The 27968-nt window shown below is 43.6% G+C and overlaps 1 protein-coding gene across 5 annotated transcripts in view; it reads right to left on the reverse strand.

Moving 5' to 3' along the window:
* TSNARE1 (t-SNARE domain containing 1) overlaps nucleotides 1–27968 on the reverse strand; it is a 450161-nt gene that overhangs the window by 406976 nt on the left and 15217 nt on the right. For 2 of the 5 annotated variants that reach the window (XM_059867836.1, XM_059867801.1), the window contains exon 2: nucleotides 27705–27798. The exons of 1 other annotated variant lie outside the window; for it this stretch is intronic. The gene's annotated coding sequence lies outside the window, so the exon portion shown is untranslated. Of the gene's footprint in view, nucleotides 1–27699; nucleotides 27799–27968 lie in introns of all 5 variants that reach the window. 2 more of the 5 variants (XM_059867827.1, XM_059867809.1) reach the window with 2 other exon arrangements.

Below are 27968 nucleotides of genomic sequence, written 5' to 3' on the forward strand. Positions count from 1 at the left end.
CACACATCTTTAAATACCTCCAGGAATGGTGACTCAACCATGTCCCTGGGTAGCCTCTTCCAACGCTTGAAAAACATTTCAGTGAGGAAATGTTTGCTTAGATCAAATCTAAAACTCCCCGGTGCAAACTGAGACTGTTTCCTCTTGTCCTGTCACTTGCTGCTTGGGAAGAGTGGGCAGGACATGGTGATGTGCAGCCTGCCAGTCCCCTTGTTTGGCCCAGGATATCCTGGTTCCAGTTTCCTGTTGAGCCACCCCATCACTGCCCTGGTCATAAGGATGCCTTTTCTCCTGGACATCCCAGCACCCCTTTCCTTCACTGTTTCTTTAGGAAAAAAACAAAAAACCAAGGGGCTGAGAGCTGGGAATTGTGACTTCACAGGCCATTCTTTTCTGCTCCAGAAAAAAAAAAAAAAAAAAAAAAGGAAGAGTATGATGAGGAGCATGCAAGAGGTGTATTTAGGTCTGGATTTTAACCATCACAAGCTCACTGTCCTTGTTTCCTGCAGGATATCACTCAGAGTAGCCAAAAACCAGGTGATTCCAGCAGGAGAAAGAAATACAGCAGTAGGTACTTCAGAAGAACCAAAAACCAGCTCATCCTACCAGTGCCCACAAGGACACTGAAATTCCAGATCCCATCTGCTCCCCAAAAGAAGAAGTTATCCCTTCTCTCGAGATGTTTACAAGGGGAAAACTCCGAGATCAATCTTACAGAAAACCACCTCAACTTCCCAGCTGGTGCTCTGAGTCTTCCCCAGCCTGCTCCATCTATGGTGTGCACTCCATCATCTGCTTGGAACTGGGATGGGAGCATCCTTTTCTAACACCCTAAATGCACCAGCTTAATTATTACACTTTAGCCATTTTGGGGGGGGTTTTCCTATTTTCGTGTTTGTTTGAAGCATTTAACCATGGGACAAAACAATCTCTGCCTGCACTGAGAGAGGAAACACTCCTGACTGTTTAGGTGAGATTAATTTCAGGATTGTGGCCAGACTGAGGAAATTGGTGGCAGAAATCCTTCATAGCTGGATAATGAGGTTGTGGCTTTATGAGTAATTCTCCTGAGTTATGTGCCTGGCACCTTGGGTGTGGGTGACACATTCCTTCCTCCCCTCCATTTCTGAATGGGAAATGTCATCCAAGTGCACAAACACAGTATTTATTAAAAAAAATAAAAATAGCAACAACACAACTCATGAGGTGGAGGCACAGATTGCATCTCAGATTTACAATGTACAATCAACTGCTGTCTGGAGGAATTTCCCTGCTGGGTTCTCCTGGGTTCTCCAGGAATATCCCCAAACTCCATCACAACCATGATGTACCCAATATTCCAAACATCTAAAGAGCCTCTGCGGTGGAAACCAGGACAGTACCAAACCAAACCAACAAAAACACTCCTCTGAACACCTCTGTTGTACCAGTATTTTTGATATGGAGAGATTAATCCAGGCATCCTCACTCCCTGCTGCTGAGCCACCTCCTATCCATACCCATGGTCCTGCACCATTCCTCCTCCCAGCCCAAAAATGGCATCCCTGGATTGCAACCAGCTCCCACTTTTTGAGCATCCAAAGGCTTTCACATGGAGGTCACCTGAGGTTTTAATGCTGTCAAAGTTCAGTTGCAAGGAAAATAGAGAGGAGAAAGAGCAGCCTTTTTGTGGAGATACCTCTGCTCCAGCTGGAGCCATCACCTTCCATTACTCAGCTCCTTTTTGGGAATTCTCCATGCCCTCCCCTCTTCCATGCCCAGGCTCTAGACATGAAGATAGTTGATGACAGTTCCTGCTGGCATCACATCCACCCTGCTTCTCCTGGAGGATGAATGAGCAGATGGGACCAGTGGAAGATGGCTGAACTGGACAACTGGAGTCCTTCCAATCCAGTAACACCCACCCAAAAGACAGAAGAGGCAAAGATCCTTCAGGGTCAGAACCTTTTTCCTAGGGGTAGGAACAGGGCCAAGGAAGACATGCAGGTGGTTACTGAGAGGCTGTGCAGACTAACTCATGTCTGCATGATTGGTTTTACCATTCCCCAAATTCCTGCTTTGCTTGCTTATTCCCCACCCAACCCACTGCACTATTACAGCAAAAGAAGCACAGTCCTGAAGAGTTTTGAAATTAGTATGATGGGCTTTCAAGCATCTTCCATCATGCAAAACTAAAATTAAAATGTACACCCACCCTTGCCTCACTCCCTGAAATCTACCAGGCAAAATCTTCGCTGTGTCACGTCAAGAGACTCTGACAGCTGAAGGGGTTAATGGAAAACTGCATTTCCAGCTGCTACCAGACTTCAGAGCAGGATTCCAGCCCCACCACCACATCTGTTCCAGCAGACCTACCCCTGCCTGAGACAAAGCAAAGCTGCTTTTAAAGCAGCTTCCTCCATCACTGGGCTGACAATCATCCTCCATTAAAAATGGCTATGAGAGAACCAGGGGAATGGTGGTTTCCAGATGTTTTGGAGAAGGAAAAGGTAACCATGAGATTTTCTCAGGAAAAAAATTGCTGAAGAGCTCATGAGTGTTCTGGCTGTGCCATCACACTGACATGAGAGAGGTAAAAAACAGAAACCAGAAGAAAATTCATTCAAACTCTGCAAAAATCTCAGGGGACAGGTGGGAGCAAACACAAAGTTCAGGGACAACCCCACAATGACACCTCATGAGGCTGGGCATCCCTAAGGAGAAAAAGCTTCTGTGAATCACAGAATGGTTTGGGTTAGAAGGGACCTTAAAGAACATCTTGGTCCAAGCCCCTGCCATGGGCAGGGACAACAGAGCAGGTTGCTCAAGCCCTGTACAACATGGCCTTGATCACTTCCAGTGATGGGAAATCCACAGTGGTTTTGGGAAATATGTTCCAGTGCTCCCAACCCTCACATGGAAAAATTTATTCTTGATATCTAATACAAACATGCCCTCTTTTCAGTCTGAAGCCATTCCCTCTTGTTACCTTACTCCATGCCCTTGTCCAAACTCCCTCTCCAGCTCTCTTGGAATCCTTTTAGGCACTGGAAGGGGCTCTCAGCTTTCCCTGGAGCCTTCTTGTCCTCAGGCTGAACAGCCCCAACTCCCTCAGCCTGTCTCCATAACTCCAGTCCGATGATCAGATTAGTGGCCCTCCATCTGAAACACCTGGAGAAACATCTCTACCCTCAATGCAACATCAACAGAGAGGTTTGGGGCAAAGACCTAACACTGAACTACCAGGCCAGGGCAAGCCCCTGATATCTGAGCTACAGCTGGTCTTACACTGCAACTCCAGCTCAAATGAGCAGTTCTATCAGAGGGACAGACACTGACTCACAGCCCTGAAATCATTGTGAAAACCCCATTCAGCAGCCAGGCACTGACATGGCAAGACATTCCCAAGGTCCTGCTGCAAACCCCAAATGATTTTTCTTTTCCTCATGCATGTGGCTGATATTTCCTTCAGGGCTCATCACACCATCAGGACCACAGCAAGAAAACTTGACACACTCTCAGACACCTTTTGGGAGAGCAAACACAGCTGCCTGCCCTTGATGGCAATTTTGGGGTTGAAATTGAGATGCAGATTGCTGCCAAAACAACCACCCTGGGGGAGCTGTTGCTTTTTCTCTTGAAACGCAGAGACACTTTCCATTTCTTCCCTCCCCTTACTTCTACTGATTTTACCAGATTTCTTAGAGAAGAAAACAGTAATTGCATGACTCAGAGGGAGAATCATCTTCTACCCATCACAGAAATGCTCACATGCACACAAGGAGCTGGGTGAGACACAGTCTTTTGTCCCAGGCCATGGTATCAGACTGGCAAAGCTCTGTCACGTGCCCAGAAGAAAACACAGGCAAGAGAAGAAACAACAGCACCAAGAGTCAGAGGCTAAAATTGCAGGGCCATGATGAACAGAAAGAGGTTTCCTCCAAGAAATCACCAAGCTGAACATGAAAGTCCTCATCCCATGTGCAGTGGAGGTCACAGGAGGAGAAATCTACAACTTTCTGCATGGAAGAGGCTGTGAGGGATCAGGTCAGGATGATCAATGTGGTCAAGGGATAAAAACCATGCCCAGGAGCAAAATGAAAGCAACAACACTGTGGTGCCCACAGTTTCTCATCTACCATGCTGACTTTCCTTCTTCACGTGCTTTAAACTTTTGGAACACACCTCCAGAAAAAGCTGTGATTGACTGGAATATATTTTCCATTGTCTCCACTTTTGCTTCATTTTTATTGTGGTGCCCAGATATTTAAATGCTGAAAAGGTGGAGTGAGGGTTGGCAGGGCACACACTGCGAAACACCAGGAGAAGAGACTGCTCCTCTGACACAGGAAGAGAGGTCTGAAACAGCTTCTTGAACTGCAACAAAAGTCTTGCCATAGGAACAAGAACGTGATCCCCTGCAAAACTGCAAAATTCACTTGATGGTGTGCAGATATTTACAGCCCCCAGGGCTGTTTTCACAGTTATGGTTCCTCCTTATCCCTAATACAGCTGACAGCAACACGTGTAGGATCTGGAGACTCTGTGCAGGGGAAGACAACTCATAAAGGCATCAGTGCATTTCAGCAAGGCCTTCAGAGTCAGTTATCTGATGTTTTAGACTTCACTGATGGCATTTATGAGTTTAAAAATGTATATAAGGCTTCAACATCCTCTCGCAGCCGCTCTCTTTAGGATGCAAATGCAGCTTAACACAATTAGGCAGGAGAGAAAGCCCAGACATTTTACAGGATCAACTGCATTCCAGTTGTCAGGGGAAATAAAGAGACACCAGCTCAACAGGCAGGCTGGACAAAAGCCTGTTTTCATCTCTGGATGGTTTTCAGATCAGCACAGGACAGTGCAAGGAGGAAGAGCCTTTTTCCAAAAGGCATCAAGCCCTGCTACAGCTCTACAAGGGGGAAAAAAATTGCCAAAAAAAAAATCAAGTAATCCTGTGTTTGTTAGCAAGAACATACAAATTAAGAATTAATTTTTAAAAAACCTCATCTTTGAAACTGGAGAAAACCAAAACTCCAAGAAATTTGCTTGAGCAGGGTACATTGCTCCATTTACAGATGTAAATAAAGCAGGAAGTAAATGAAGGAAGGCAGGTTTGGATCAGCTATTAAGAAGAAATTCTTTACTGTAAGTATGGTGAGGCTCTGGAACAGGTTGCACAGAGAGGCTGAGGACTCCCCAACCCTAAAAGTGTTCAGGGCCAGGTTGGACAGGGCTTGGAGCAATCTGGGGTAGTGGAAGGTGTCCCTGCTCATGGCAGTAGGGCTGGAATAAGATGATTTTTAAGGTGCCTGTCCACCCAAACCATTCCATGATTCTGTGATTCTCTGTGTTATCTGAAACTCCCAACATCAGGACAGAAAAGAGAGAGGAGAGAGAAAAGGAGAAAGCTCTCAGTGTGAGGCTTCTGGAAGCTCAAGGCTTTCATTTCCATTGCTCAAGGTTCAAAACTGAGAAGCTGAAAAAGTGTCTGGAGGCACCTTGAAACACTTCCCATTATGATTGCTCTTTCAAAGGAGAAGAATTGTGAAATTGGCAGGAAGTAGATAGTTCTATATAATTTGTCATCTTTCACAGAAAATCAATCATCCCTAATTCTAGGTATTTATTTTTTTTTCTATTAAAATACCTAAATAAAGCATTTCTGTTATTGCAGACTGCACTTGAAAAAAAAATTAAAAATAAACAGATTTATTAATTAAATCTTCTGGAGCATCTCTGCTATGAAGACAGGATGAGAGAGCTGGTGATGTTCAGCCTGGAGAAGGCTCCAGGCAGAACTCAGAGCACCCTTTCAGTCCTAAAAGAACTCTGAGAGAGCTGGAGAGGGACTTGGTACAAGGGCCTGGAGTGACAGGACAAGGGGAAATGGCTTTAAGCTGAAAGCAGAAAGATTTGGATTAGATTTAGGAAGAAATTCTTTACCCTGAGGATGGCCCCAGCACAGGTTGCCCAGAGAAGCTGTGGCTGTTCCATCCCTGGAAGTGTCCAAGGCCAAGCTGGACAGGGCTTGGAGTAACCTGGGATAGTGGAAGGTTTCCCTGCCCACAGCAGTGTGTGGAACTGGATGATCTTTAAGGTCCCTTCAAACCCAAACCATTCTGTGATTCCATTAATGATTTTTGGATCTACCCCTGAACTCTCCAGTGATTTTAGAGGACCTTTAGGTGGCAACAGAAGCATTGACAAAATGTTTCTAGGAGAAATTCAAAATACCTTAATTTTGCTTCTCTTTCTAAACAACAGGATCAGAGGGCTCTCAGAAATCACCAGTTTGGCAGCTCTATCACTGCAAGAAGTGAGATGGAAAACCACCTGAGCACAGGTACAAGGTGCCAGGTGCTGTGGACCACACCTCCATGCAGCTCCATGCCTCCATCTCCCACCCTAAATCTTGCACCACAGCCCTGACCTTTGGGCAGTGCTTTAAGACCTCTGGGTCTGTTACACAAGCTCAGGTGTTACCACCTCAAGTCCAGGCAATCCAACACAAATCACTGCAGAGATAATGGTGTGGCCTATCTGAAAATAGACAGAAATCCCCATCAAAAACATCTAAGTCGTCATGATAGAAAAATAAATCCAGGCAGATTGTTGCTCTCATTGTATGAATCATCATGTTGTTATAGCAACTTCATATCTGCACCCAATCTGAAAACCAAGCACAGCTGAAATAATATAACAGCATTAAGTTAAAATGATATATAACAAGACAAAAATGGATCGGCTCGATCTCCGAGGAGCACCCACACTTCTTTCTCACTCTCTCCCTTCCCTTTGGAAACATTGCTTTGCTGTATTTAAACAATAGGGAAAAAAAAAAACAAACCAGCCCAGATTTGGAGCTCATAGAGAAGAGGAGCCCTAATTGGCTTTTGAATTCAAGAAGAGTCTTCAAAATGAAGAATCACAGAATCATGGAATCAAAGAATTGTTTAGGTTGGAAAGGACCTTAAAGATCATTTTGGTCCAGCCCCTCTGGCAAGGGCAGGGACATTTTTCACTTGTTTTAAATAAAAACAGGAGCAATTCCCAGTTACAACCACCAGACCCAGCCAACTGCCCCTGTTGCTCCAAAATTCATGCATTGAATGAATTACATACATTTTATATTTTTTTAATCTTTATTTTTAATTCATGCAATGCAGGACATATATAAACATTGTGTCCTGCTCTGTTCAGGAATCCCGAGCAGAGATTCCAGCCTGAACAGAACATTTAGAAGCAAAAAAGGGGAAGCACAAGTTCTAGCTTTAAAACTGCAGGTCTGTGTGGTGATTTTATTGATGGAGAAAAAGCAAAAAGTGTCACCAAGGTTCTTTCCATCGGAGCAGCAAAGGAAGGAAGGAAGAAAGGTAAATAAACAGAATTGTTTCAGGGACTTGGCAGGAAAGCACAGCAAGGCAAGGGGAGCCCACCAACCTCCAAAACACTGCAGGTGCCTCAAAAAACACTGTTGTGCCCCAATTAGTGCCAAAGATGAGCAGAAAGCACCACAGGGCACTTCACTGCTCCTCTCCCCATGCAATGCTGCCAGCAACAAGGTTTGAAAGAGAAGGGAAAGTGAAAAGAAAGAAGCTTGGGAGATTTGCAAATTTTGCTTTTGATGTTTCAAGCAAATTAAGACCAAATAAACCCCAAAATAGAAAAAGCAACCCACAAACCCACAGCTCTAGTCCCAACAAAGTCCTATTAGTCTTAACAACAGCACAAAAGTGACTCAATTAATTAAAAGCAAATAAAAAGAAGCAGCCTAACTTATTATTTCAGGGTTCAAGACAGCAAAAGCACCAGTCTGCCCCAGACAGAACTCTATTTTTTCTTTTCTTCTTTTTCTTAAATGCATTTATTCATTAAGGCTTCCTCGTAGGCTGTGTAATGAGTCACTTCTTGCTTCTCTATGAAGTGCAAAGGGATGGAAAGGAATAGGATTTAAATGGAGGATGGAGACACTCACAAAGCCTGTTAGAAAAGCTTGAAAGGCTTTTGAAGGAATGGCAGATAGAGAGGCAACTCCTCACATGGACCCCAAACCCTTTTCTCTATCCCCAGAGCTTTCCCAGGGTCTAAGCCTGGCTGTCTCCTGCTCTCAGCCAGCACAGAAAACCACCCCCTCTCCTCCACGGAGCTTTCTTCCTCCCCAGAAGAGCTTGGGATGAGAAACCTGAAGCAGGAGCGATGCTGCTCCTCTCATGGACCTGTTGGATCAAAAGTGTGGATGTGGCTTTCCCTGCACCAGTGAAGTATGATCGGGGAGATTTATACCAGTTGGAATCATCAACAGCACAGGGCATTTTATGGTTCTCACCCTGGCAGCCAGAGAAGCCCCAGCAGCCTCCAGCTCAGATTTATTCTGCAGTTGTTTTTCTGAGACTCACAGAAACACAGAAGGGTTTGTGTGGGAAGGGACCTTAAAGATCATCTGGTACCAAGTCACCTGTCGTGGGCAGGAGACCTTTCCCTAAACCAGGTTGCTCGAAGCTCCACCCAATCTGGATTTCCAGTGGAGAGGAAAGAGTCTTTCCAATCAATCACATCAGACATGCCAAGCTCAGGAGAAAAACTCTCCCATCATCAGTCTCATCTCAGACTGGATCTGGAATATCCTGGTTTGGTCTCCCAGCTACTGTCAGGAGTTTCCCCTGGCTTTCCAGGGCCTTTGAGCCATCCCACCATAAGTGCTGAGGAAGCAAAGCCAGCACAGAGGTGTGACACAAGTCTGCAAAGTGGCTGAACAACAGGAAGGGCACATGGAATTGTCACTGCAATAAACACAAATCCCAAACAAGCACAACCTGACCCCAAATCCACTGCTGCCAGCTTTCCAGCAAGGACTCCCATCTTGTCCCTGTGCAGAAGTAGAAAACTTGAAATAAATACTAGGACAAAATAGATATTGGGGAAATTCTTCTCTGTGAGGCTGGTGAGACCCTGGCACACATTGCCCAGAGAAGCTGTGGCTGCCTCATCCCTGGAAGTGTTCAAGGCCAGGTTGGACAGGGCTTAGAGCACCCTGGGATAGTGGAAGGTGCCCCTGCCCATGGCAGAGGATGAAATGAGTTGATCTTTAAGGTCCCTTCCAACCCAAATTATTCTATGATTCTATTTTTCTGTGAAATTGCTCACGCATATGATCATGACAGCCATGATCATGTGTCTTTCCCCATGGCAGAGATCCTCTATCTTCCCTAGAATGGTGTCTCTCACTTTTCTAGCATTTATTCAATCTGAGAAAAACAAAATTTAAACCAGAAAAAAAAAAAAAAAAAAAAACAAAAGCAAAACTGAAGAGTGACAAAAGCCCCCACAAAATCTAAAATAAATTAGGAATCCTCCTAAATACAGAATCTAGAGGAACTTTTTTGCTGCCACCTAGACCCCTTCCAAAGGGTTCCCATGCCAATCTAATAATAAAGCTGTCGTATGGGGGGATGTGATTTCAGCTTTCAGCTGAAGGTTGTTATGGGAGGCTGTTCCCAGCAGCAGCACTGTGCTGCATTTCTAAAAGCTCTTTCTAGCACCAGACACTGATTTTTGAGTAGGGAAAAAAAAAAATCACTATTTTTGTTTTTAAAAAGTTCCATAAAAAGCAGCAGAGCTGGAGAAAAACGTAGAGAAAACAGCAAAATATAAAAGGGGCCTATAATTCAGATGCCTGTAGAAATGCAGATGCACTAAAATCCCCTTCCCAAAGCTAAAGCACCAGGAAAACCTATTTTTTTTTTTTATTTTTAAAATCAGTGCACATCAGCTGAGTTGCTGCATTTGCCAACACCAGGTTTGCTGGGATGTGGGAGAAGTTAAAGACAATAAGATGATCTCAGGTGCTGTATAAATGAGGTGCAGAAATGGGAACAGGTATTGCAGTGCCTCTGTGGGGTCATCTGCTGTGCACTGAGATCTTGACTCGCATATAAAAAAGCCATCACTTCACAACAGGTTGAGGAAGTTAACCCAGCACTTTAGAATTTTTTAAAAAATATAATCTATATAGGGATTTGTGCAAGGAATGAAATATTATGTACATGTATATATATACACAGAGAGAGAGAGTTATGTAAAGCTGGCCAAATACAAATGACTCTCTTAAAACTAACAAACAAGTAAACACAGAAGATATTTTCTACAGCAATCTGCAAGATTTAGGAGATTGTTACAACCTGCAGGATTTACAGAGGAAAAACAGTAAGAAGGAGGATTTAACACAAGGACAGAGCCCTAAAGCAGCAGGAGGAGGAGACACAGTCACTTTTTACCTTTAAACAGAGAGGTGAAGACCACCAAACACTGATTTATAAAAGGCTCTCAATTCAAAAGCTGCCAAAACTGCCAAAGCCTCCAGCCATTAAGTGCCTTAAATCTCTACAGGTAAAGTAAAGGAGAGTTGGTAGATGAGATATGTGGTTAGGGGTGAATATCTAGAGAGCAAACACATCCCAGATGGAGATGTGAGAGCACAGGAGAGTACACAGCCAGCTCCCTGCCCACACCCAGGATATGCAGAAGGGTGAGAATCAAGATCATCCAGTTCCACCCTCTGCCGTGGGCAGGAACACCTTTCACTGCCCCAGGTTGTTCCAAGCCCTGTCCAACCTGGCCTTGGACACTTTTAGGGATGGGGCAACCTGTGCCAGGGCCTCACTACCCTCCCAGGGAAGAATTCCTTCCCAATACCCCATCTGAGTCTGCCCTCAATTTAAAGCAATTGTCTCCTGCCCTGTTACTCTGTGCCTTGCCCCAAGTCCCTCTCCAGCTCTCTTGGAGCCCCTTTAGGTTCAGGAAAGGACTCTGAGCTCTCTCTGGATCTTTCTCTTCTCCAGGCTGAACTCCATGATTTTTTTGCCTCAAGTCTTTAGTGGGAAGTGCTACAGTGACACCACTGAGATGCTCCTTCTTCATCAAGAGCCAGGAGGCAAGAAACTCTATAGACAGATCCACAACCAGAAATTTCTGTATGTCTAAGGTTACAGACCCAATTTAAACTCTGATGGAAGTTATACACAGGTGAAATCTTATGACAGAGGAAGAAAAACTGATTTGAGACTGACCTTCAGATAAAGCAACTGAGATGCTGCAGAAGAGATATTTTCAAAGCACAGATCTGGCCTGGGTCCTTCACCCCACTGATTTCACAGCTTCTGAGACAAAATCTCAACAAGGAACAGAGCATCTTTTGCCATTAGAAGCTTTTACCAGAACAGAACCCCTGATCAACAAGTCAGGATTTGTTTAAATGCCCAAACTCCAAATCAGCAACAATCAGGAGCCCACAGTACCAGGCAAAACAAGAACCATCACTGAGATACACTGACTGCACTGGCAGTACCAGGAACACACCATTCCATTAAAATTATTATATAAAGTTGCTAAAACCCGACAGAATTATTACAAAAGACTTCACTATCAGCCCAAGGCTTCAGAGCCCAGTCAACCCACTCTCCACATCCCCAAAACTCCTCCTTTCCCAGCACTCTGCTAATAAACTCAGGGATGACCTTCCCAGAGGTCTCAATGCCTTGTCAGCAGAAATTCAAATCAATCCAGCCCTGGAAGCAGCTGCAGCAAATAACTCAATCACGTTCATCATTTTAACTTATCCTATTTATGAATCAGGTCAAGCTTGAAATCTCCATTTACATTATCAGCCTTCATGATATTAAGATAATCATGCAGAGGACTGATCAAAGGTTCCTTGTAACTTTGGAGTACAGGAATTACCATACAATAACACTTTATCTACTCCAGTGTCCTTTGTGACTGTCAAGAATACTTTCTTCCCTAGAAAATAGGACAAGGAACAACACACTGAAGAAGAAACTGCTGCCAATACTAAATCTGAGAGTAACAGTGCAGTGGGTGCTGTACACACATCTCCAAAGAAAACCATGAAGATCACCAGTTTTAAAAACAGAACAGGTTGGGCAAGGCTTTGAGTAACCTGGTCCTGACCCTGCCCATGACAGGGGGTTGGAAATGGATGGTCCTAAAGTTCCCTTCCAACCCAAACCACCCTAGGATCCCAATATCTTCTGAAAGCCTCTGAGAAAAACAGAGATTCAAGCTGCCTTGAATTATCTTTATTTTATCTTGCCCATATGGAAGGACATTTTGATTTTTCCAGACTGATACTGAAAATGACCTGAAATGGTTCTCTAAAGGGCCTCAATTTCTCTCAGCCCTGCTTTGATGGGAAGATGAATCCTGCAGCCTCCTGACACCCAGAAATACTCTGCTGATGCTCTTACAGCCCTCTGTCTATTGTCCCTCCAGCAGCTGCCACCTGCACAGCATCACCAGGTCACTGCTGCAGATCTGAAAACCACCACCAAAACATAGGAAAAGAGGAAAAGCAATTCCCATCTTCCCAAAGAACCTTCACTCTTCTATTCACCTCCAACTCACTGCTTTTCTTCCTGCAACAAATAAAATGCAACATCATTCTGCTATTTTTGTGAAGAATGTTTTAGCCAGAGTTTGGGCAAAGGGAAACAGTTTCTAACCTGGTTTTAAGATTATTTAAAGTGGGTAAAAAAATAGAAGGACATAAGCTTGTAAAACAGTCTTATGTGGGAAGAAAATATAGGAACACTTTATTGGAAGCGCTTCACTTCTGATACCAGCTATTAAAAATGTAGATATAATCCTTTATTTATCTCATTTGCAGCAAGAAACCTCTCCACACACAGAAAGAAAAATCACATGGGATATAATCCAACAACAATCTCCCCCATTAACTCCAGAACGATGTTCTATTGAATATTTCAAGCGTGATTACACTGTAACAAAATGGCACCATGCCACCAAGCCCTGTAAATTATTTTCTCTCAATACCTCCCTCCCTTGCAAAGATGCCAGGAGGCTGAATAAAAAAAAAAAGTGCTCCTGGATCAAAGTAAAGGGCACCAAAGAAACAAGGAGGATCCTTCAAGTGACAATCCCAATGTTTGTCCCAAAGTGGATCCCTTCTAGGTGGGATCTGGGCTGGGAATTACCGACCAAGGGGATGTTTCTGCAAAAGAATTAAATACACAAGATTTAAAACAATGGCAACCTGCTCTGAGTCATAACTTTGAATGCAGTTAATGCTTCTGCTTCGATTTTAGGGCTTCCAGTGGTGGAAAAATTTCACCTCAGTTTCTCTACTGTGGTAAAAACACCATGAACAGCAAGAGATGAAAGCTCAAAACAGATAGGTGATGCATGAGCTCAGAGGGATCCCAGGTCCAGTGAGCTTTGACTGGGAATCATGGCTGTCTTTTCTCCAGTCATGACTTAGGGAGGAAGCAAACACAAGCAGAATCACAAATATTGCCAAGTCTGGGCAGTGAGGCTGTAACACACCGAAATAAATACTTTATCAAAGATTTTCCAATCGTTCAGAGGATTGGGATGTGCAAGAAGAGGCTTGCAGGGGTATGAACAGCAGCCAGAGTGCTGAGTTGAGCACATCTGAAAATGGTAAACACTAACATGGATTCAATTTGAATTCCCTGAATGTGTTAGAGAACAGGGAAGGGAGAAAAAGCCAAGTTCACCCATGTAACTGAAGTGTCATTTCTATGAATCCAGCTCTACAGCCAAGGGACCAGAGCCAGCCCAAAGGTGCTCCCCTGACCATGGAAGGAGTCACAGGTCTCCAGGAACTTCTTCAAGTCCTTTGGGACTGCTGTTGTCACTGTCTGACCACACAAATTAACAAAACCAGGATCAGCAAGCTGGTCTCGTGTGAGGTGTCCCTGCCCACGGCAGGGGTTTGGATCTAGATGACCTTTAAGGTCCCTTCCAACCCAAAGCACTCTGTGATGCTGTGATCATGGGGACATCAACTGATGGGCAAAGAAGGGGAACGACACCTTAAGACCCTCACAGCAGCTCATGGTCCCCAAAATTCCAACTCGCTGCCTTCTGGAGCATGCAAGTTGATTTTTTTTTCTCTTATTCAGGAATTTTACTTCAATATGGCTTAGAATTATGTACACCAGGCCCAATAAATATGAAACAAAGATGGAGAGGAAGTGCTGCAGCAAGAACACTCCTAACAGAAGCTGAAGCCAATGAATGGAAGTGAATGTCACCCCTAGCACCTCAAAAGGAAACTTTGCCTAAAGCTAATCCTTTCAGGTGAGCAATGGGATGCATAGGAAAGGAGACAGAATAATAACAAGATTATTTTAAGGAAAAATAGAATTATTATAGATCACTCTAACATAAAATTCACCACCTGGAGAGTGGTGAGGCCCTGGCACAGGCTGCCCAGGGAAGCTGTGGCTGTCTCATCCCTGGAAGTGTCCAAGGCCAGGTTGGATGGGGCATGGAGCAACCTGGAAGGTTGCAGAGGCTTTGGAAATAGGTGATACTCATGTCCCTTCCAAGCCAAATCACTGTAGAATTCTATGAAAATTGTAAGGTAAAATTGGTTGTTCAGTTTATTTTGATTCTTAATCTTTTTAAGAGAGAAACAGTTCAGAAAATGTTGAGAGATGAAGACCTGAAATGCTTCTTGCCCCATGGAGACTGGGGAGAAGAAAGGAGATGCACTGAAGGAGTGAGTTTGATTTGGAAACTGCACCAAACACAGCAGAAAAAGCCTCAACAAGGAACAGTTTAGAGAAGAATCTGTCAGCTTCCTACAACATACTAGGAAAAAAAAAAAAAAAAAAAGAGGAAATCTCCCTCAAGAAAAAAAGAAGAAGTCAGGAAATACTCAAGAGATAAGTGAATGTTTTGAATAATTGACATACAGCACAGGTTTTAGAGGCCAAGAACTCCAGGATCCAAAGGCACGGGGAAGCACATAATGAGACCAGCCAAAGTTGTCATAACTAAGTTGCAACATGAAATGCTGAAGCCAAGACTTAATGATTTACCATCAGGAGAAACCCAGGGAGGATTCATCACCACATTTGCATATAAGGACTCTGCTTGCTCTTTTTTTTCAGCACATTATTACTGATCACCATCCAAAAGAGAGATTCTTGAACTAAATGAAGCCTGTGGCTCTCTAGGCAATTCCTAGACTACTTATAATTAAAGGCACCATTAAGCCTTCAGAGAAGCAGATGCCAATCCATGTCAAAAGTTACACAGCTGAGCGGGGTCTAATTACACTGAATTCAAGAGATACATCACATCCCCAACAGATGTCATTTTATAGAAAGCTTTTTCCATATTTCACAGTCTTAAGATCCTTTGAGAGTTTCTCGCCTGTATTATCCCTTTTCTTTAGAAAAGACCATCCAGAGTCATCTGCCTGCAAGCTTAAGATGAGGTAAGTGGCAAACAGAAGAAAAAAGACATTGATGTGGTGAGGAAGCCAATTAAAAAAAAATTATAACGTTTACATGGAGAAACAATTCCTTCCTTCCTATTTCACACTTTTTTGATGGTTGGATGATATTTTGGGCTCCCTTTTTTTGCATGTTTATTCAGGGTCTGTACAGCCAAGGAACTGCACATTCTTGGGAACTGGTAAATGCTACAAGCACAGTTCATCCATTCCCAAAGAAGAGTTTTATAGACAATGTAAAAAAACAATTCAGGGCTATGAAAAGGTTTCTTGCACAGCCTGGCCCAGGTGGCAGAACAACCCAAAATATCCTTTGGATTAAGACACTGATCAAGTTTTCTCCTCTGCATTTAAATGGTAAAAGAGAGTCCAAATAAACTCAGAAGCAGCCATCATAGAAGATACTAAAAATATTATCATCTAAACACAGAAAGGTCAAAAAATAAATTCTTAACTGCCTTCTCAACATAACGCAGAAAGCACATCTATTCTTAAGCATCCACCAAGGCCAGTGAGTTTGGGAAAAAGACAGATGGGAGAATATGTAGGAGAATATGTTCTCTGAATACTTCCACAAATAGGCTACCAAAAGTCAAGAGAGATGCTGTGTCACAAGGGATGCAGAAGTCACAGGAGAAGCATTTCTTGACATTGCCCTCCAGGAAAGAGATCTTCTTGAGCTGAGAGAGAAGCCCTTATTACTTGTTCCCATGGCATTGCCTCCAGACACTCATCCTGTAATTTTCTGATATGTTTAAACAAAATGGCCCCATGGCTGTGGAGTGACAGATGCCACTTTTTCAGCCTTTTCCAGCAACATGGTGATGATCATCACAAAGAATGACAGTGATACAAGAATCATCAGAGGCCTGTGCTGAACTTCCCTTTTACTGGTCCCATCTTCCTGCCTTTTCAGCTGCTGCTGTAACTCAAAGCTGTTGGAAAGCTTAAACAAATCAGAGAAAAAAGAAAAATAAATTTTAAAAAATCCTAAATCATAGTATCAGCCTAAAAATCAAGAGAAATATCAAAGGTAGGAACACTTCTGCTATCAAGACAGGCTGAGACAGTTGGGGCTGATCAGTCTGGAGAAGAGAAGGCTCCAGAAGACCTTAGAGCCTCTCCCAATACCTAAAAGGGGCCTACAGGAAGGGTGGAGAGGGACTTTTCACAGGGGCATGAAGTGATAGGACACAGGGAAAATTAATTAAATTGAAGGAGAGTGGGTTTAGATTCGTTATTAGGAAGAAATTCCTCTTTGTGAGAGTGGTGAGGTCCTGGCACAGATTTCCCAGAGAAGCTGTGGATGCCTCTGGAAGCATCCAAGACCAGACTGAATGGGGCTGAAGCAACCTGGGATAGTGGAAGGTGTCCCTGCCCATGGCAGGGGTTTGGAACATAAAATGGTCTTTAAGGTCCCTTCCAAACCAGGTTATTCTGAGATTCTATGAATCAAGGAAAGAAAGATAATTAAACACCAGGGTGGAAAAATAGACCAAAGCACTACACTTGCAGCAAATACCCAGTAAGTGGATTATCTATGAGTAAACAAATGGGAAACCAACCAGGTTTATGGTTTCTCCTGAGGTGGAAGGGCAAGTAGACACAGCAAGTGGTAGATGAAGTGCCAGGTGAAAGGCATTTCTGTGGAAAATGAGGGGCCTTCCACTTGCTCTTCAGCAGATGGAGTGTGGAGAGCAGATGGAGATGTTTCTTCTCAGGATCGTGTTTTAGCCATTTCTTCTGTTACATCCTGGCTGGTGTCCCCATTAACAGCAAGGCCAGTCTTGGTGATAATCAAAAGTAATGGAGTCAACCACTAATGCTCCAGTTCTCCAGTCACTTTCATTTGGCAGAACAATGTTAAGGGTTGGACTTGATGACCTTAAAGGTCTTTTCCAACCAAAATGATTCTATAATTCTGAACTGGGCCATGAGGAGGGATGGAACACCTGCCCTGTCAGGAAACACTGAGAGAATCTGGATTGTTCAGCCTGGAGAAGCAAATGCTTCAGGGTGACCTAAATTGTGGCCTTTCAGTACATGAAGGGGGGGTCTGCAAGAGAGCTGGAGAGGGACATGTAGTGATAGAACAAAGAGGAATGGCTTCAAACTTAAAAAGAGCAGGTTTAGATTAGGTATTTGGAAGGAAAAATTCTTCCCTGCGAGGGTGGTAAGGCCCTGGCACCGGCTGTCCAGAGAAGCTGTGGCTGCCACAACCTGGGAGTGTTCAAGGCCAGGCTGGACAGGGCTTGAAGGAATCTGGTCTAGTGGAAGGTGTCCCTGCCCATGGCAAGGGGTTGGAACAAGATGATTTTTAAGGTCCCTTCCAACCCAAGCCATTCTGTGATTCCCCAACTTTTATATACATACTCTGTCAAGCACCAGAATATCAATGTACTGCATCCCAAAACCCCCTGTGAGAAGCAGGTGTCCCACAACCAGAGGCCCAAAGACTCAGTTCTTGCTTCCTAAGTATCCTGTGCCCAGCCAGCAAATGCCACAGTTTGCTTCCAACATAAATCTGTTGTGCTCCAACAAATGGATCTGCCACGTTACTCTCCCATTGTTGAAGAAATTTGGACCATAATTAACAGAAAAGTGTCCTTCAGTTAAACATTGTTGAAGAAATTTGGACCATAATTAACAGAAAAGTGTCCTTCAGTTAAACAGTGGCCTGATTTTAGTCACTTTAATCCAAAAATTAGATCTATATCATTCATTGCATGAATTTGCCTTTCTATTTTAAGGATTTTTCACCATCTTGACTGCAAACAAAGCATAGGGTCTTGTTTGCAGTCAAGTCAGAGCAAAACTGATGAATGCCAACACAGCTGGATCTCAACAGCTCTTCCGCTAAACTGCCGTGTAAAAATCAGGGGAGTGTCAGAGATTACCAAGGAAAATTCAGCAACACACCTGTAGGTGTCCAATCAAAAGTTATTTCATGGAGAGGGAAACAATTCCAGGTGCAGAGGAAGCATGCAAAGGAAGGCACAGATAGCAGAGTTGGCATTAGTGCAGCTGCCTTTATTGCAATGACCCTAATTGGCATTTCCAGATGTGAGGCAGGAAAATCAGCTGACAGGAGCATCTTTGCCTATAACCCTAGAAAACCTAGGCTGAAGAAGATACAGAGTTCTATACAAGACATGCATGAAGGAAAAATAAATAAAATTAAAAAGCCCTTCTTCTTTCTTTTCCACAAATTGAGCTGGTTAAAGCAGTCCACGTTCTCCCATTGCTACCAGCAGCATTTATTTATCATCATCCTCAATCCTGAAAGCAAATTCCAAGTAACAATGCACAATCTCCCTGAAAAACCAAACTGAGATGGATGGAGGACAAGGGGTATAATTTAAGACAGTTTACATTGCTCACAGTATCAGGAGCACTGCATTCAGGCTGCAGGAAAGGTCATTAGTAAATTGAAGACAGCAGAAGATAAGAGAAAAGTTTACAAACAATATTTCAAGATGAAAAAATGTGCTTATTTTGCCATTTAGGGTAAAGAGCAACCAGAGAGGAAGTCTGGGTGTGCAAAGAGCCTTCCTCACTCCAGGCAGAGGAGTGAGCTCATCTCCAGTGCTCATCATGGAGAACACAAGATCTGCATCAGTGCCATCAGTAGTAGCACCCAGTGTGACAGGAACCTCCTCCTTGGCAAAGTCATCCATACCAACAGAACAGTCTGGAGTCATCTCCTGCCTCCCAGATGGCTCATTCCTGTTGGTGCAGAAGTCTGGGGAGCCAGGATCTCCCTGCAGCAGAGTGCAGGGGATTGCTGCCCTGAGCTGGCTACACTTCAGCTTTCAGCCTTTTTGTGAATGCTCCAGGAGATAAGCACTGAGATACAGGAGATAAGCAATGTAAAGAGTTCACTTCTTCCCTCCTGAACACTACCATCTGATGAAAACACAGTTTCTCAAGTAAAGGAAAGGCTCTTTAAGTTGTTTTTCTGGAAGAACACGATGGAAGTCTGCACTGCCTGTAGCCTGGTCTAGTGGAAGGTTCCCTGCCCATGGCTGTGGGTTGGAATGGGATGGTCTTTGATGTCTATTCCAACCAAAACCATTCCATGATTCCATGATTTTATGTCATCAGCAGACATCTGACACACAATGGCTTCAGTGGATTCTCCGTGGTTCAAAGTCCAGCAGGGAGAAAGGTCTTTCTTGCGAGGGACACTGTGGGAACCAGGCCTGGTTAGTCTGGAGAAGACAGAGAGGGGAATCTCATCAATCCACACAAATATCTCCAAGAGAGGAGTCAAGAGGATGGTGCCAGGCTCTTTTTATGGTGCTCAGACACAGGACAAGGTCAATGGCCACAAACTAAAACACAGCAAGTTCCACCTCAACCTGAGGAAGAACTTCTTTTCACGGAGGGTGGAACAGCAGCCCAGGGAGCGCATGGATCCTCCCTCTCTGGAGACATTCCAAATCCACCTGAATGTGCTTCTGTGTCACCTTGCCTTGGCAGGGGGTTAGATTGGATGAACTCCAGAGGTCCCTTCCAACCTTGAAGATTCTGTGATTCTGTGAATATATGAAGAAACTCAACCTAGCAGGACAGGCTGAATCTCATCCTTCTTTCCTTTCTAAATTTGGATTATCCACACGGACACACTTGCCTTGAAACACCTAGGATCTCTAAAACACAGGTAGCAACCCTGACCTTTCACAATCAAGTTCCTTAACATTCTCATCAGAGCCAGGGGAGGAGAGGGCATACACCAAATATATGGAATGTCAAATCAGTTATTTTGCATCAGGAAGATTATGGACAATGTCCTAAATGCCCGACTTTCAGAACTTATTGAAAAAAAAGACATCCCTTCTACTCTTTTTTTGGTCAACACAAGGCTTAGCAGTGATAAACCTACACATCTTTGTCGTGTATAGCACTGAGTACTGCAGAAATAGTGAATCCCCACCTATGTCCCCGACAAAAAGCTTCCTGCCATGTTCCCCTACTCCAAATCCCCAAGGAATCTGTCACAACCTCTCCACACCCTCCCTGTATCCACGGACACTCCCCGTCCTCAGCTTCAGGACCCATCCATGCCTCAATTTGTTCTCCAAAGCATCCAGAGAGGCAGCAAACAACCCACATGGGTAATCTAGACCGGGACACATGTGAACTGATTGACTGCATGATACCAAAAAAACAGAGAGTCAGTGAATTTGCCTGAGTTTTCCTTGAGGACACTGAGATATTAAGTCCTTATGTGCTTGGTGAATACATACATTGATGGTTGGGTGGAGGAGAAAATCAGTGAACTGTATTTTTTCCCTCTGATGTGATTAACTCAACCAACCTACTTCAGCGGAAGAGGAAGACAAGACACCGACAGAAGAAAGCCTTAAAGGAAGTGAGAGAGAGTACTTCAAACTATCAAAAAAGTAAAAAAAAAAAAAAAATCTGTGAACAACCCAGTGGTGCTCATCTGCTCTCACTTTTTTGCCCCAAATATTCTGTTTGTATTTAATTTTCTGGCTCGTCAAGTAGAAAAATAACCCACTCCTGAGGCTTTCAGCTTTATTTACACACTTGGTTAGGACTGAGCTGAACACTCAAACCTGTCATTGAAGGTTTCAGGTGCTCCCAGCTCCCATTTACACTCCATGAAGGCTTTGCTCTTCACAACACAGATAACCAGAGACCCATTAAGGTTGAGAAAGACCTCCAAGATCATCAATTCCAACCATTAACCCAGCACCACCACCACGTTCACCACTAAGACACATCCTCAAGTGTCATATCCACATTTTTTGAACACTTCCAGGGATGGCAACTCTACCACTTCCCTGTGCAACCTTTGCTAAAGCTTAACAACCCTGGCAGAGAAGAAGCTTTTCCTAAAATCCAATCTAAACCTCTCCTGGCTCAACTTTAGGCCTTTTCCTCTCATCCTGTCACTTGTCATGTGGGAGAAGAGACTGACACCCACCTCACCACAACCTCTTTCCAGGCAGTTGTAGAGAGTGATAAGGTGAGCCTCCATTTCTCCAGGAGAGAATTACACTGCCCAGAAGAAACCACCCTCCATCCTGCCACATCAGCCAAGGTCCCACCATGTCCCAGTGGCTGAAACTCAGGCCCTTCAGCTGGGAATGCAGAAAGATTAATTTAACCCAAGAGAAAGCACAAGCTGCTTCACAACAGTTGAAACTGTTATGAAAATCTAAGCATTTTTTAAAAATTATTCTTGGTAGGGTCTTGTTTGCAACGCATTAGACTCTGATGTTGGGTTAAGACACCAAGGCCAAAATGCTGGATGGGGCTGAAATCCATGAATCCACTTCCAAGAGAGTGGAGCCCTGACTTTTAGTGGCCTAAAACCATGCAAAAAGGCATCTCTAGGCTGCAGCTCTGTGATGAATTAGCTCTGACAAGGGAGGGAACTCAAGACCTCCCCACAGTGCTCCCTCCCTGCCCCACACCACGGCTGCCTCTCTGCTCTCTTGCTAATACAGGGAACAGCAGCTAGTGCTATAAATCAGATCAATGAAACATTCAGTTAAAAATAACAGCCCAAACCTCCTCCATTGCAGGAGAGCCTTTTGGATCACAAATGATGAAAGCACATTTCTAAAAAAAGCGAGCTGAGTTGACAGTGATTTCTGAGAAGGTGGCAAAATAAACAGCCCCGAGTCCAACCAGCAGAACAAAGGCTGAGCTGCTCCAAGCATTGCTGGGGCTCCAGAATAACCCTGGCAGTGGGAAAACAGGTCTCAATAACCACAGTTAGGGTTTACCTGTGTCAAAAATGGTGCCTGGCTCACATCCTGGTGATGCTGTAGGAGCAGGACATTCAGAGGACACCACCATCCACTATTGTGAGCTATTCCTTGGGCATCTCCTTGACCACTGGGCTATGTTATTCCTGCCTTGTAGCTGGTAGACAGGGAGAAAAAGCTGGGATGCAGCTTCTGGGGTCAAGAAACATCATCCTTGTAGTACCCACAAGCACTCAGCTTGTGGTGCTGGCTGAAACTGTGAGGGAAAAGAGAAGCAACATCCCCGAGGTTTCTTACAACTATTTTTATGATTAATGCTGGGAAAGAGGAAAGGGAGTGGGGAGTAAGTTTTTTTTTTCTCCTTTCTTCATGTCATCTAAGCACCACTTAACAAAAAAACATATGTCTTCATCCTGCAATCCAGATGGATGTCCCTCTGCAACAGGGGGATGCACCACAGCATCTCGCCTCGCATTTCCAATGCCGGGATTCAATACAGCCACTGCAACTTTTAATGCCTTTTACAAACATCTAATTCACTCTGTATTAATCCCTCAGAACAGTTACTCCTTCATTTTACTCTTGGAGACATCAAGCTAAAATATTCATTGGCTTGAGCACAAAAACCTTCAGCTCTGAGCAATTGTTGAGGACAGAGGACGTGCTGTTACCCAGTTCCCTGATATATACAGCAGTATAACACCATCCTTGCAATAAAAGTACAGAATGAGCCTCTAAAGATGCCTTTTTACTAGATGTTTGTAAGTGGATTTAGGTTTAATGACAAGCTCCTCTTGCTTATTTCCTGCTTTTACTCGTCCTTCTTTTTGGGGGGAGGGTGACTGACAGGGGCTGTTCTTTCTCAAGCTCAATATTAAATAAAAGAAACCCAAAAATATATTTAAAATGCCCTCTTAAGTCATGGCACAAGGCACATTTCAAATGAATGCAGATGAAAACCTCCAAACTACCAAAAAGCTATTTCAATAAGGGATTTTCACTTACTAGAGACATTCAAGGCATTGACACAACTTCTAAAAAGATTAATCTCTTCCAAGTATTTTAACTCAATTAAATTGACAAAATCTCCAGCACATGAAGGTGACAACAAAACCATGGTCCACATTTCAGTCTTCCCAGGCTACAGAGGGCTTTCCAAAGCTCACTGTTTCAGGGAGAGCTTTCAGGCAGTCTCTCAGCTGACTCTTGCAGGCCATGTCCAGATATGCCCAGAAATCTTTAGTATTGAAGGAACAAACCACAGGAGTGTGCATTAACTCATGTGTGCATTCCACATCTCAGCCACAACGAATCACCAACACAGAACAGGACCTGACACACACTATTTAATTTGACCTTTGACTATGACAGAGCCAAAGCAAGGCGACTCCAGCCCATAAATATTCCTGACTCCACCAGCACTGAAGATGTTCAGCCTTCAAACCTTGAAGGGAAGCAAACAACAGCATCGAATCCCTGCAGTTGTTTCACCTTAAAGAGACAGAAGGGAGGGACAGAAGTTGACACCTGAAGTGATGCTTTGCAGTTCAGCCAATCTGTGCTCAACTGCCAGACTTGACTAAGCTCTGGATGCAGTAGGAGAATTAAAGAAGCCACAGTCCTCTCACCTCATCCAAAGCATCCTGGAGCTGCAAAATGAATAGGAGGGACTCCTGGTTGAATGGGATGTTACTGTGCTTCAGTACAGCACAGCAAGGAATGGACCTGCATAATTTTCATTCTTAACATTCAAGAAGATTAAATTAAAACAGTCCAAAAAATCACAAATAAAGAAAAAATACAACAATTGCAATGCAGGTGGCAAGAAACTGGCAATGTGCTCACCACTGGAACAGTTTGGGAGTTACCCAGAACCAGCTCATACCCTTGATCAAGGCATTCTTTGCATCAGCCTCCTGCAGTAGGCAGATAAAATGTAGCTGTTCCGTCTACATAAAATGTGTTTAGATACATAAATCCTTGAAAAGTGCCTTTTTATTTTGAGGCAAAACCAGAAAGAATTCTATGCTGCATCAAATATTTTCTTCTTTGTCCTCTTCTCCACTGTCTGCAAGATCAATTAAAGTGCTTTTGCATAAAACAGGCAGAGAGGAGCACGTTCCAAAAAATAAATAAATAACAATGCCACTCTTTGCTTTCAATATGATGCCTGAAGAAAACAAGTGTAACGACTTAAAGATTCCCACAGTGAAAAAGAAGAAAATGATGAAGGTTTAATCATACACTTACAAGGCAGCAAAACACATTTCTCAAGTCTTAATATCTCTTGTGAAATTTTAAGTGCTCAGACACAAATATTAGCAACAAGCTGCAGCAAGCTGAGTTGTTTCCCCTGCCCTCACACAGAAATATGTGCAAGTCCCTCCCTTGCACTCACACACACACATTTGCTGTTTCCATCACTTTTCTCTTTGCAAAAATAACCCAATAAAATTACGAGCGTTTAAGATGTTATGATTTAACACCTTCCTTGCCTTATGGAGGTCTCGCTGTCCTGGAACTCAGCAACCTCTCTGTCCAGCTGCATTGCAACATCTGGAAGTACCAGCACAATTTCCCCACAGGCTGAGCAGCAATGGGAATCATGGCCACAGCCTTGGCACGGAGAGACAACACTCAGACCAACTGCTCACCCAGTTACCAGTGGGGAGCAGGGGAACAGGGAGAGAAATCACCTCACCAAAAACACTCAAGATCTACTTTACTCTCCCTCACAATGCCCTTTATCATGTCTGCACAGGGCAAGGGAGGAACTGTTCCCATCAAAACCTCATCATCATAGGTTCTAAGGAAGAAATATTTTATACTGAGGGGGGAGAAACATTGGCACAGGGTGACCAGAGAAGTTGTGGATGGCCCATCCCTGAAAGTGTTCAAGGCCAGGATGGGGCTTGGAGCAACCTGGGACAGTGGGAGATGTCCCTGCCCATGGCAGGGGGGCTGCAACTGGATGATCTTTAAGATTCCTTCCAACCCAAGCTATTCTATGATTCTGTGACCCTATCTGGCCCCAGAGACTTGTAGTGGCCTAAGTGGCACAGCAGGTCACTGACCATTTCCCCTTGGATTATGGGGGCTTCGTTCTGCTCCCTGTCCCGCCAGCTGTGGGACTCATTCCACCATGTTCCCCTCATGGCAACTGTGCCATATTTTTCCAGATGCACAGGGGCTTCCAGCTCCCCCTGTTTGTTGCCCATGCTGTGGCACAGGTGCAGATGCACTTCAGTTGGGCTATTGTTCCCACCACCTCTTTTTGGAGAAGGAGCCCTAATTCCTACATGGCCATTCTCATGGTTTCAAACAGATCAATAACCCTGGTGCCTTTGCTGCTGCAGGAATCTCCATCCCCTACCTCCACTGAGACAGCAGAACAAAGGGCCTCACTCACACAGCATCCCATTACAAGAAAACCCAAAAATCTGCTGGTGACACCAGGCTCAGGGCCAGGTATTGGTCTTTTGAATCTTCCTGGCTCCTCCTCATCATTCCCTACAACTGAAAGGGTAGAGGAGAACACTATGTGTGTTCCTGATCCCTTATCCAGTCAACCTCATAACAAAACATGAAAGAATTGAGAGGACAGAAAAATCACTGCTCTACACAATTGAAACAGGAGGAGAACAACTTGCAATATAAAATAAATCTACAAAATTAGCCCACATGAAAAAGAAAAACAAATATCCAAGAAATGAAAACAAAAGCTAAGAGGTGAATAATTCATTTAGGCAATGTGCAGTGCCACTATTCTACCTGAATTGTTTACATGGAAAGTTCATGGTTTAATCAGAATTGCCGGAATAAGAAAAACCAGAGTCATAAGTACAACATTTAATAATCTTGAATAAACGAAATAGGTCTCTGGGTAAGGCATTTTCATTTAAAACAGGAAAAAAATAGGTTGCAGTTTGTGACGTGACCAGCAAGGGGAGTCGGTGCCCAGAGCTTTGAGGGAACCACGCAGATGCAGTTTTGGGTGGAGAAAACTCAAATAAACAATTCTGAGGTAGTGACATTTATAAAACATTGAAGACTGCCAGAGGATGCTGGAAGATGATGGACAGAGAGCGGAAAACCCACTAACCTGGAAAAGAGAGAGGGCTTGAGAGATACTAGAGTAGAAAAATGATCATGTCTGGTTTGGAAATTGGACTTTCTGTCCCTGCAAGACTTGCTGGAGTGCATGTAATGAAGAGCTCTTAGAGGGATAAAGGCATAGGACAAATGAAATCAAGCCAGGATGGATCTTAGGATAAGAAAATAAGGGTTAATCTCAAAGTACTTCCAAGTTCAATATTCTGACAGTAACATGAAAGACTTTGGCCAATTCCTCTAGTGGCTTTGAGGAGACATCCAGGAGGGTACCAGATGTCTGGGAGAAGATGTCAGAGAACTAGAGCTAACCAGGCACCTTATGACTGGGCCCCAGAACCAGAGCAAACAGGGGAAAAAACAAAACTACTAAACACAACTATTAAAAACAACCCTCACAAGGAGTAGGATTTAATAATATTATACAGCATTTAAAGCAGAATGCCAGCAGTAGGAACTCCTTAGGCTCTGCATGGGGAACAGCAGCAAAATCACTGCTGCAGCTCCAGCCGTGCTGGGCTCGTCAACAGAAACGGGGCAACCGGGAGGGGCACTCAGAGCTTTCCTTCCTCTGCCCCATTAATCTCATTAACCTCATATTTACTCTGTTGTTGGTAATTACTCAGAATGTAAATAGGCACAATTTATGTATATTATTTACTGAATGTTACAAATCTCTTCAGCTCTGTGTATCAATCGGGGCTGGAACAAGCCAGTGCTCTAAGTGATGTGGAAAATGGAAGTAGAGAAATGAAAAATATTTTAAAAATTTAGGAAACCTTTTTAGGATTTGTTTCAAATTTCTTCAGTATCTTCATTTTCTTCGTGAAAGATAACCAATCAATTCAGATAAATATATCCATTTTAGATATATCAGAATCGTTTTAGATATATCATTTTAGATATATCAGAATCCATCCATTTTACTAATTCTATAATAACATTTTAACAGGGAAAAAACAGACACTAAACCAAAAATACCTAAGAAAATACTTATTTCCTCCTATTAAGCTGGAGCCCATGAAACAACTATTCCAGCCATGATACAAATTACTGTTAACGATATTCCAGGTGGGAAAACCAGATGCAGTTTAAGAAAACTGTTATTGCTGTTAAAGAACTCCATAGGTTTTACAGACACAGTCTGTTGCACCTTGAAAAATGGAACTTTCACTGACCATCTGTTCCTAGCAGAGAACACCCAGCAACTCTGGCTTTGGCCAGAAAGCCCAACTCAAAGTCAACATAGCATGAGCAGGGGACATCCCAGAGCTTAATGTACAGCCAAGATCAGATGTCAGAGGGAAAATTTGGATGGAGATCACCCAGTGGTAACCAGTTAAAACAAAGAAACTACTGCAAGAGCAGAAAATGTGATCCAAAGGTGAACATCTGCAAGATGAAAGCCCACAGCATTCCTACACCCCAGCTCCAGAGCCTCCTCCACAACATGCAGCATCACCTCCAATGAGCTGAAAGGATATGGAGAAAGCCAACCAAAATCAAAGAAAAAAAAATGAAATGAGAAGGATTATCAGGGAAAGAAACAGCAAAAATTACCTCACCCACAATTTTATTCTGCTGCACTGTGGAGCCACTTTTTGGGAACTTGGCAGCAATAACCCAATGGACCCAAGGCCCAGCTCAGCAGTATTGTTCCTGTTTAGATAAAAGGGAAAATAAAAAGAAAATCAGATGTGAAAAGCACAAACAGGCTTTTATCTGCTCTGTTTCCCTCAGTCTGAAGCTCAGGGATTCCCAAGACTGAGGTTTTAGCTGTATCTTTAGATTCAACTGGGAGTTTTCACACCCTGTGAATTTGTTAAACA

The sequence above is a fragment of the Haemorhous mexicanus genome, chromosome 1 (assembly GCF_027477595.1).
Source record: "Haemorhous mexicanus isolate bHaeMex1 chromosome 1, bHaeMex1.pri, whole genome shotgun sequence".
Lineage (NCBI taxonomy): Eukaryota > Metazoa > Chordata > Aves > Passeriformes > Fringillidae > Haemorhous > Haemorhous mexicanus.